The 10,872-nt window shown below is 41.6% G+C and overlaps 1 pseudogene; it reads left to right on the top strand.

Annotated features, from left to right (window-relative positions):
• Positions 1-8,139: 8,139 nt before the first annotated feature.
• LOC148524841 (uncharacterized) lies at positions 8,140-10,301 on the top strand (annotated as a pseudogene).
• The last annotated feature ends 571 nt before the right edge of the window (positions 10,302-10,872 follow it).

Below are 10,872 nucleotides of genomic sequence, written 5' to 3'. Positions count from 1 at the left end.
CTTTCTAGTTTACCTGAACCCCAAAAGCACATACCCTGGCACAATAGCTACCTAATAAAACAAACCCCAAGTCTAAATTCCACCCCTAACTTGAGTTTGCCTTCCCAAAAATCCCCCATAGACTACTGCACAAAAGGGTTCCTAATTGACAATTTCAGAAAAACTGACAGTTGGAGCATTTAGATTACTCCCAAATCCTCATATTTTATGTTTTTGCCCTGAAATTTGGCATGCAGCACCCAGTTACAGTTCTACCCGGCCATGCCAAATTTCAGATCCGTACCTCCTATAGCTTTTGAGGTGTAGCCCCTTGAACACCCTGCCCTCCTTCAGAATTCTCTATGGAGGAATCCATTTTTTTAGATGCAGCCTTAATATAAGGGCACGACTGTGCCCTTATAATACAGTAAATGCAGGACAGCACTCCATGGACTTGAATCAGTCGCAATTAAGCATCTTTATGCATCGAATACATGAGTAATGGTATTTCATTGCTGCTGATTCAAGTATGTAGAGGGTCGTCCTGCAGTTATTTACACACTAGGCTTTCTTACAGGCACCCTGGTACTTACAGTATTGGTTGTGGGAGTGATGACCTCAAGTGACTTGTACCTATATAATGTGTATATAAATATATATACAAGGGGCTGAACCAGTATTTTGCCTACAATCCCATGGATATTGAGGTTGCTGAGGCTCTCTGTATTATATGACTGTAATTGATTAACTCTGTATTACATGGCGGTCACTGATGCAATCTGCATTGTGTGGTGGTCGCTGATGCTATCTGTATTATATGTTTGTCACACCTACTCTCTGTATTGTATGGTGGGGGATGACACAATAATAGTAAGTCATACAAACAGCAGGTTATTGCTGCCAATCATTATAATAAAATATCTCTATACTGGGTGCAAGCAAATAAAGTAGGTCTTCCATCCCTGCTTTCCTTGATTTTGTCCCATGCTCTAGCACATTTAAGCCTACAAAATTATTTTCTGTAACAAAAGCAGCAAAACTGTTCTTCTCTGTCACTAATATACACTGAAATAGCAAATGGCAAGTAGATACCATAAGATATCCATACATTCTGGTTATTTCCCTTTATTCCAAACTTTTCCAAAAGTGTCACTGCATTCATAAAATAATTAAAGCCTTCAAATTACTAATGTTTGTAGATTCACAAAACTTTTTTATTTGATTTGTTGATCTTCATCTATATATTTTCCCATTTTAGTGATAATTTGGCCACAGGGGGCCATGGGAGTGCACACATGGTATCTAAGTGTACCTTAGCTAGACAATTATTATTGCATATTCCTTCCCACTGGTATTAATAAATCAAAATCTGCAAAGAAATAAAGCCGTCCAAAAATTCATTCTTATGTTTGACTGACAGGAAGAAAAAGCAAATAGCACTTATAAATAATAGATATTTTTCCTTTATTATTTTCTACATTTAGACATGTACACAAACCCATATTTTCTATAATGTTTAATATTTCATCATGAGATAAACAATTGGTAATAAGCTGACTGGCATTCAAAGACATTTTTTTAAAATTTCCAAATATCCAATGTTTGGACAGGAAAAAACAATAATGGAACTAATTTGGAGTTGGATGCATTATCACCCAAAAAAATAAAAAATGACACAAATAAAAATAATGTATCACTGCGCACAAGCTGAGTTTGGCGCATCTCATGATATTCCCCGCTGCACCAGTATCAAATACACTTGGGGTGCCGGCAACGGCAAGTATACACTTGCCGAAGCCGGGAGCGACGATGCGACAGCATGGCTATGCTACTGTACATTCGGCAGCATGGTCCCCACTGACGATATTGAAGGGCGATGTCGCTGAGCGCGCATTGTCAGCGACATAGCGGGTACACACTGGCCGATGTGGACGAAATGTCTTCCGATCCGTCGGAATGGACGACATATCGTCTAGTGTGTACCTGACTTTGCATCCAATTCAGTCCTAAGCACAAGACAATTCTTTCAACATTTGCATTGATAACATTCACTATTAGGTTTGATTTAATTAAACATAAATAGCGTATTTAATAAATTAGTTATCATCTTCCTTCTCATATAAGAAAGAAAGCAACAAATAGTAAATGCCCACCACATAATCTAATATCAGCACATGCAATGAAAAAAGCTTAGGAAGTGAGTACACAATTAGCTAGAAGCGACTAGCTAGTGCTATGCACCAGTCCCAAGGCACCTACAAGTGACAAGACTACTGACATGGGTATCTCTTTGTGGGACTGCCTTAGTCACAATTAAGCAAACATACCCTTAGGGGTAAATTTACTAAGAATCGTGTTTGGTCGAGTTTTGACATTTTTAAACTCGATTTAACTTGCTGAAACTTGGGTGATTTTAGGTTTCTGAAACACTCAAATTTACCAAGAATCATATTTTGATGACAGTGTGTTTTCCGATGGTGTATGTGATTGAGATTTCTCACCTGAGTTTGCAGTGTTTGACGCAGCCAAACACTCCTGAACAAGCAGCCTGCACATATCAGTGAGATATGTGAAGGCTGCTTGTGTGTTTTAATTGTATAAAAAGGGTCAATTAAAATAAAATTATGCAGGTCCCTCCCCAAAAAGCATAACCAGCCCTGGGCTGCTCAGGCAGTCCTGGTTCCTAAAAATACAGGGGGGGAAATGAGTAGGGTGCCCCCATATTTTAGGAACCAGCACTGGGCTGCTGAGCCTGTCCTGGTTTTAAAAATAGGAGGAAAAAAATTGCGTAGGGGTCCCCCTATTTTTAAAACCAGCACTGGGCTCAAATCCTGCAGGGGTGTAATGCCACAGCCAGGGAATCCTTTCACCGGGACTCCCTGGCCACAGCATTATCACCCCAAGCCGGTCAGCCCAAGCCGGGGATCTCAGGGGAAGTGGAAAATGCCCCCAATAGTAATGCCCCCCTTTCCCGTGCACCCCAGGCTTATGCTGAAACCCGGGGCTCTTTCCCGCACCCCCGGACTGTGGGTGCAAGGGCAATAGTGTGAAAAATAGCCTTGTTTTTTACAGTGGAACTACAGGTGTCAGTGTGCCTGTCCTTTGGCATTTGTGGAACTACAAGTGCCAGCAGGTAATCAGCACCCGTACCCATGCTGAAAAAAAATATTTAAAAAACACAAGACACACACTGTAGATTGTACAATTTTATTGCACAAACCTACTATACTCACACATACTTACCTACTACCAGCTGTTTGGTCCCGTTGTCAAAGTAGTATTCCGGTGGCTTACCTGTAAAAAAAAAAAAACCTACACTCACCTACCTCCTGGCATAGATTTGGTCCTCTTCTCCATGTAGCTTCCAGTGGGTCTTGGCAAAACAAAAAAAAGACTGTCCGATTCCACCTCAGACAAGTATAGGTATATGTGTTATCACATACACGTATACTACACGTAATGACAGAAGACGTTACTCTTCTGAAATTCTCACGGCCCGCCAGCCAATCAGAGGCCGCTCTACATGTAGTGGCTTCTGATTGGCTGTGACCTATGTGCCTGTCACTCTATAGTACGTGGGGGGTCCCCACTTCCCCTGAGATCCCTGGCTTGGGCTGACCGGCTTGGGGTGATAATGCTTTGACTGGGGTCCCCTGGCTGTTACATTACACCCCAGCCAGTGCTAGTTTTAAAAATAGGGAGACCCCTACACATTTTTTCTATCTATTTTTAAAACCAGGACAGGCTCTACAGCCCAGTGCTGGTTCCTAAAATACGAGGGAACCCTATAATTTTTTTCCCCATATTTTTAGGAACCAGGACTGGCTGAGCAGCCTGGGGCTGGTTATAAAGGGGGACCCTATGTCATTTTTATTTTAAATGAACACTTCAAACTATCTGTAGATGCAGAAAAATACACAGGTCTGTGTATTTTTCAGCAAAACATGCACCTCAGGAGATGGTCTATTTAAAACTTCTATTTACAGTAGATCCAAGTTTGTCACAATTACACCCATGATTGTAATCACAATTCTTGGTAAATTCCTGAGTTGTATACATTTCAGTGAAACAACTTTCGAGTTTGGCCGATGGTGCAGGGGTGTATGTAGGGGTCCAAGCGCCCCTGGCAAACTAAGGGACTGGCGCCCCTCTCCAATGACTGCTTCTACTAAAAAAAAAAAAACACACACTGGGGGTAGTTTAATTCACACATGTGAAGAAATAGGGAGAGTATAATTTTTATTTCTCTTTTTAATATATATATCTTTTATAGAACTTACTCTATTGCAAACCACTATATATGAATTTTTTATGCAAAAAAAACACAGGAAAAGCTTAAAAACGGTGAATCAAAAACAAACAAAATGCATTATGGGTAACATAATTTACATATATTCAAATTGGGCCATCTATACAGCATACCTTCACTCCACCATTAATTTACTGGGATGATAATTCACATGAATCTTTTATATTATCCTACATAAGAATGAAGACAGTCCATACAGATCATATCTTATTCCCAACACGGGGATAGCCCCACCCTATAAAGATCATAGCCAATTCCCTTAAACAGAAGAAAATACAAATTTAATAACCTTACACTGGGGGTAGTTCAATTTACATGCCTGTAGAAATAGGGAGACAATATATATATATATATATATATATATATATATTATATATATATTATATATATTATTTTATATTTTTTTTTTTTCAGTTATAACACTTACTACATGAAAAGCACTGTTTATTAATTTCCATATGTCAACAACACAGGAAAAGAGGGCATCAATAACAAACAAGATGCACTGTGGGCAAGATAATTTGCATATATGCAAATTACCTTGCGAATAGAGCTTTGTGATTGATGTGGTGCTTGCGCTCTTTTCCTGCACAGTTGTCATATTGGAATTAGTGAGTGGTGATTGATATGTGTTAGGTATTGTGGGGGAGAGATATATTAGGAATAAAAATTAAAAAAATTTACTCTCCCTAATTTTAAATGTTTCTGATATAAAGGGACATATAAGAAGGCTAATACATACGAGCAAACAATGGAGCGCACTGGCAAGAGCAGAGGAGACAGAAGGGGACCAGGGGTCTTTGCTGCAGCTGACTGTGGGACGCTGCTAAGAGCAGAGGCGACAGGCAATCATGTGCTAGTGATGTCGGGCTGAAACAGCGCCCCCTCGGCCTGTGGTGTATTTAATCGTGTTTGCAATCTCACCGTCTTTAGTAAATTTGCGAGTTGAAAAAAATGCCTAAGCACATCTGAGATTGCAAACACAATTCTTAGTAAATTTACCCTTTACTGTCTTAGGGCCTGATTCACTATTGATTGCAACTGCGATTACGCACGCAATCAGTCGATTGTTGCATTCTGCGCATGCGTATGCATCATAGTGCACGTATCCAAATCGTCCACTGCTATCACAGTGCCTACGCAGACCCATCGCAGATTGATTGCCAGGAAGTGCCATTTACAGGTGGTGACGGGATGGTTGGAGAAATGCAGAAGTGCCAGTGCATTTGAACTGGGCGTGCATAAATTAGCCACTGCGATGCCATGTGCAGCCTGAGTACACACAGTGTGTGATGAAGTTAGCAATTCCTTCGTAAGGTCAGAGCTTGTGCAAGTGTGCTTGAGACTCGATGTTACCGATGGTTTCACAGTCTTGCTAAGGATTACGGATATGTGTAAGGTAAAGTGGGCATCATTATGTTGTGCTGCGATTGCAATGGATTAGCATAATATCGCTGTGAGACTGCATGCGTAATCGCCATTGCAATCGTAGTTGCGATCCGTAATGAATTTGCTGGAAAAAGTACTCAAACTGTTAAGATTAAAGTATTCCAATCCATGGAATGGTATTTACTGAGACAGTAATGGGAAGCAATACTGTAATTGAGTTGCAACATGCTTGGTATCCACATTCCTGGTCTTATCTGCTACCTTATTGCCATGCCCGGTATGCTTGCCCAACTGCGATGCATAGACATATTTTTAATGAAATTGTTGCCCCTCTCTTCAAAAATTGTTTCGTTTTTATGGGGCCTTTTCATCATCACTTATTTTTTACAAAAACAGGTGAAAATGTAAATTTTCACATACTTTTGTAAAAAGTGTCTGGGCCATTCATCAAGTTTGGAACATGATGGTGTTACTGAACGCCATCCTGAGATGGCGTTCAGCCCCCGATAACCTTCACAGGCTGCTGTTTACATGGCAGCCTGTGAAGATTCCAATACTAACCACAGCAGAGGGATTTATTAAGATCCCTCCCTGCAGTGTCTGCACTGCAGAGCCCACAGATCTAAGAGCTCCGGGGCATCAAAGATATGTGTCCCAGACCAGCTAAAGGCAGGTGGGCCGGGGGTAGAGGATATGATGGAGGGGGATGGGAGGGGGGATCGGACACCCACACGGGGGTGGGGGGCCCTGATCGGACACCCACGCGAGGGGGTGAGGGGCCCCAATCGGACACCTGTGGTGGCCGCGGGGGGAGTTGTGGCCGGACACCGAAGGATGCGGTGGGAGGAGGTGAGACACAGCAGGTGTATAGAGAGTGAGGGAGGGAGAGTCATGTAGCAGTGAGGAAATCCTTATGCTACATGGGGAAAAGTATCAGTTTTCTGAAAAGCTCCGCAAAAAGAGCAGCTTTTCGTAAGTGATACTTTTGTTAGGGAGGCATGATGAATGCCTCTAAAACATTTTTTAAACTTGCAGCGAGTTTAAAACATAATTATCACTAGTCATGATGAATAGGCCCCTATGTATTTTCTGTTTTCAGCAAAATAGGTTCTCGGTTTATGGCTAAGTATACAGCATTCTGTGTTGAGCAGGCAGCACATTTTCTGCTAACTCTATACACCAACCAATAACCTGGAAACTCAAATATATTTATATTTATACCTACAGTATATATAATAGTTGGCTTCATGGACTTTCTTGGACTTTCAAATGATTCCGATCAACTGTACAATGTTATAAGCTGTTTGTATACAGTTGTTGACCTATACTATTCTGTATGTTGTATTTTCTTTATGTACATGTGATATCCTATTAAAATAAGATTATTCTACAAAAGGGCATAGAGGCTAATGCCATTTTGAATAAAGTTTATTTAAATAAAGAAACAAAACAGCAGTTTGAGGAGTGACAGTTGGAGCCATTGTGAGGACAGAGCTGATGATGCCATGGAGCAGAAATGAGCAGATGACAGAGAGTAAGCAGAAGGAGAGACAGCAGTGGGAGAGCAACATAAGTAAAATAGAGTCAAATTAAGAACTGTAAGGAGTCAAATCATGATCCTGCTGACACCCTCAGTTAAGAGAGCGCACGGCATGTGTCAGAGAAAAGACTTTATACCTTTGTCTGATTGACCTTCATCTGAGGGGACACTGGCACAGCAACGTTCATTGGACTGGGTGAAATAAATCCTTTAAATATATATATTTAGAAATCTTCTCCACTGCACAGGACTTTATCCTATAGAGGCTATACCTACACAGCGGATTCCACAGGAAGTAGTTCCAGTTTGTTTGATACAACCAGCTTTAATACATGTGCTGCAATATTTTCGCTCAATGCTACAAGGAGTTTTACATCCTGAATCCTACAGCATAACAAGATAATTGGGCCCCAACATGCACATAAAGACCCCCTGTAGTATCCTTGGACACACCAAAGTTATCTTGGACTTTACTAATGTCTATGCATAGATTTATTATATTGGTTTATTTTAGTAATGTAGTATTAAGCTAAAATGTTGTTATATATTTTCCATATGTGTGAGGACCTTAATATATATAAACTGTGATTTCATTAGATTGTGTGAGTTTAAATAAGCTGAATCCATTCTCTCTCCTCTTCACCATAACCAATTCCTATTCCTCGTTATGGAATAAACTGTTTTATTCTTTTATGCAAAGCTCTGTCTACCCTTCTTTGTGTCTGCCTGGGAAATGCTTGCCTCTCTGCCGGGATAGTGTTTAAGGAAAAGCTGCTGTCAAAGGAAGAATACCCTACCAAGGTAACTCTGACCTGTACCTACACCACATCATTTTCACCCTTTTCACACCAGGGTATTACATTTGGCATCACGAACAGGATTTTCAGAGTCAAAAGCAAGCCATACCCTCACCACAAAGGAAATGTCACAAGATAGGCAACCCACATGAGGGGCACCAGCACCCAATGGTGAAGATCCAGTAAGAGCAGCCCCAGTTATGACTCTTGCTACCCCAATTACCATGCCATACTACTTTGGGGCCCCATGGCTCCCAACCTACACAGGTATTGCCCATAGCACTGAAACCAGCATCTTAGGAAAATTCAAGAGAAAAATACAGTCCATGTTTCGTCTGTACCCATTGAATATGCAAACAATAGATGGAGATCTTGATGGGACAGTTGAACGGACCTGCACTAAAAGAGGTAACATCTTGGCCTATTGAGGAGAAGAAGACTGTGGACCAGATCCTCCAAAGACTTGGTACCATATTTGACACAAGGACGGTGTCAGAACTTAAAATGCACTTCTATGCTCAAAAGCAACTACCGGGAGAATCTCTCCGGGATTATGCCCTAAACCTGCAGGAAGCACTCAGAGATGTTCAGCATGCAGACCCTGAAGAAGTGCATGGCAAAGACAAAATGTTGTTGGACCAATTTATTGAAGCTGCGATTACTGAGATTGCAAAAACCTGATAGCACATTCCTGGATTTTAAAGAGGCCGCGATTAAAGTTCTAGACTCCAGCCTTTCCTCCGAAGTTGCTCCTCAAGTGTCTTTTCCAGAGTTGCTGGAGTATCGAGAGAATTCTGATTCCCAGGAGTCAAGTTTTAAAGGAGCTACTTACCCACTTGGGGTGAAAGGAGTGACAGTGCATCATACGCAGGCATGCATACCTGACTCCACTAGTGAATTACAAGCTCAGCTGGCTGAACTGACACACAGTGTGACAGAAATGTGTAGAGAGCTGCAGAGTATGAAAAGACAGCAGGCACAGCTCCAGGAAGAAATTGAATGGTGCAGCCAGGCCGTTTGAACTCCAAAACCTTGTGGTCACCCCGTTATGTTGGCCAATGCCCAGTGGTTCCAGTTTACATCAATGGAGTATCAATGCATGCTCTCTTAGACACTGGCTCACAAGTGACCACAATACAAGCAAACCAGTTTGAGCAGCACTGTGGGGAGGAACAGATGTTTCCATCAACTTCCACATTAATAAACCTGATTTCCAGTAATGGGCATTGCATGCCTTGCAAAGGATACTGGGAAGCTGAAGTTCAAATTGGACGAACAGTGTTATCCCAGCAAGGCTTTATAATCACCACTGTCCAAGATGATGGATTGCCTCCAGTGATAGTGGGCATGAATGTGCTGCGCAACTGTTGTGAGGAACTTGTAGCGGCACTCAGAGGAGAGAAGCATACTGTCCGGCTTTCAGAGAAGCAAAGTCTTTCACCTGGGAAAGACAAAAGGAAAGGAGGCATGATGCCCAGACTACCTGCAAGAGAGAAAGATGGACAAGATGAAGCTTGTCAAAAAGAGGCAGAGATCCCCATTTCCAGTCTCCAGATTGTCCGGCAGAATGCTTCACTATTGGACATGAATCATTTAGCATCCAGTTCTAGAAGCCTTAAGCAACCCAAACAAGTTGCCGGGTGTGAAAATTTGCAAGGCAACAGTCAGTTGATAAGACACCTCAAAGCCTTACTGAGGAATGGGAAATACTTGTCGAAGCGACAAAGGTAAGAATCCGATCCAGAACTTGTGAAGCTGTTGAGGCAGCGAGAAAGGCTGTTTGAAGAGAAGGGACAGTTGTTTCGATGCCGTGTGGATCCCAAAACTAACTACAGGAATATTCAACTTGTGGTCCCAAAGAAAAGAGCCCGTTTTGTGTTACAAAAATATCATGACCAGTCCGGGCACCCTGGGCGCAGAAGGATGGAAGTAGGCATCTGGAAAAAGATATTTTGGGTTGGCATGAGAGAAGACATTAAGAGCTGGTGCCGGAACTGTCCGACCTGCACTGTAAGAAGGACATCACACCCTCCATTTGTCCAGAATACATGGTCCCATATTGACTGTGTTGCTGAATTCCAAGGTGAAATGGAAGAGGTACATAAAGTCAATGTACAGCAGATGAGAGTGTTGTCACCGACAAGCAGAGAAGAACAACAGAGCTTGGAGAACAGAAAACCACCATAATCAGCTTAAGGTCTGTACAGCCTGTCCCAGAGAAAGTACAGAAAGAGTCCAAGACTTATCTATGGTGGAGAGGTTGGGGTTTCCTAGCAAAATTTTATGACCTCACATTTTGCCAGGGTTTGATCTGTTGCTTTATGGAGCATCTGTCAATGTAGCACAGGAGCCCCAAATAGAATTACCTGATAGATGTATGCAGTGATATGAATATTATGTAATTTATATGCAATTCCCATAACTGTGTATTTTACAGTGATATGACCAAAGTCCTAATGCTTATTTTAATATATCCGGTTGATGGCAACTTCTTTTGCGTGAGGACACGCATGTTTTCAGCAGGGAAGTATGTGATATCCTATTAAAATAAGATTATTCTACAAAAGGGCATAGAGGCTAATGCCATTTTGAATAAAGTTTATTTAAATAAAAAACAAAACAGCAGTTTGAGGAGTGACAGTTGGAGCCATTGTGAGGACAGAGCTGATGATGCCATGGAGCAGAAATGAGCAGATGACAGAGAGTAAGCAGAAGGAGAGACAGCAGTGGGAGAGCAACATAAGTAAAATAGAGTCAAATTAAGAACTGTAAGGAGTCAAATCATGATCCTGCTGACACCCTCAGTTAAGAGAGCGCACGGCATGTGTCAGAGAAAAGACTTTATACCTTTGTCTGAT

This window comes from Taudactylus pleione, unplaced genomic scaffold (assembly GCF_031769625.1).
Source record: "Taudactylus pleione unplaced genomic scaffold, aTauple2 ptg000116l, whole genome shotgun sequence".
NCBI classification, from domain to species: domain Eukaryota; kingdom Metazoa; phylum Chordata; class Amphibia; order Anura; family Myobatrachidae; genus Taudactylus; species Taudactylus pleione.
The sequence above is the reverse complement of the archived record's forward strand: the minus strand, read 5'-3'. Positions and strand labels throughout refer to the sequence as shown.